Raw genomic sequence first — 1,005 nt, forward strand, 5'->3', positions numbered from 1 at the left:
GAAAGCCAGTGGTTAAAGAGAGCTGAAGTGAGGCTGGTTCCCAATCTTGGCAAACTGGGGAATGAATCCTTTCTCTTTCTTTTCATTCTACTGAAGATTTATGGAGCATAAAAGCCAATCTGTTGGACTACTCTGTTGACTTCAGTTGCAATCACGTGGTGACACTTGCTTCTTGCTCAATTTCATACCTGCAAGTTAGGTCTTCCTGAGGCTGGCATCCAAGCATCTTGATAACATACAAAGGCAATGTAAAGATGATTACTTGGTATAACATTATATCCTTATATGCTTTAGTAAATTGAGGTTATTCAGTCAGTGAGAACTGATTAAAGTGTTCTTTCTGAGCCCCAGGAAGCAATTAAACACTAGTTAAATATAGCTTACAGATTTGGAAAGAGCTATAACAGGTAAGTGAGTTCAGTAGATTTTTTATAAGGTTTAGAATTCAAAAACTCTAACAATGATTACAAATTGTATTTGTTTAGAGTAATACATTTTAGCTCAAATAGTCCTTAAATTGTACATTTTCACCACCTTCATAAAAGTACTTTGGGGACAGTTGCATCATTTCAATCACATGATCATTTCTTTGCCTATTCTCCTCTTTCTTTTCTTCCCTGAATAACTTCTTCAAAATATGGTTCAAGATAGAATTTATTCTCCTCATATTTTGTCCTCTGCTCTTTAGGCAAGATCTGCTCTCTCATGCTCAGGCCCAGTGTTCTCTTAATGTGAAACATCCTGTCATTATAAAGGTTCTCAAGAAACCTTATAACTTCTTTCAACATCTTCAGCCTCAGTTATTGTATTATCTTGCATTAGCCCCAGTCTATTGAACCCTGTAACACTGTAACAAGATTTTCTAATACCACTCACCACCAGCCCGATGCTGTAACAGTGGCTGGCTTGCCATTTTGACCCCAGAACCTGGCATACTTTTTGAAATGACTGTTTTGAAATATCAAAGAAAGAGCTTAACATAGGATAAATGCCCAACTGTTCACT

General features: G+C 36.8%; 1 pseudogene; it reads right to left on the bottom strand.

The window, feature by feature from the left end:
- Nucleotides 1–593: 593 nt before the first annotated feature.
- LOC143663687 (cytochrome b-c1 complex subunit 7 pseudogene) lies at nt 594–788 on the bottom strand (annotated as a pseudogene).
- Between the last annotated feature and the right edge of the window lie 217 nt (nt 789–1,005).

The sequence above is a fragment of the Tamandua tetradactyla genome, chromosome 19 (assembly GCF_023851605.1).
Source record: "Tamandua tetradactyla isolate mTamTet1 chromosome 19, mTamTet1.pri, whole genome shotgun sequence".
Classification (NCBI taxonomy): domain Eukaryota; kingdom Metazoa; phylum Chordata; class Mammalia; order Pilosa; family Myrmecophagidae; genus Tamandua; species Tamandua tetradactyla.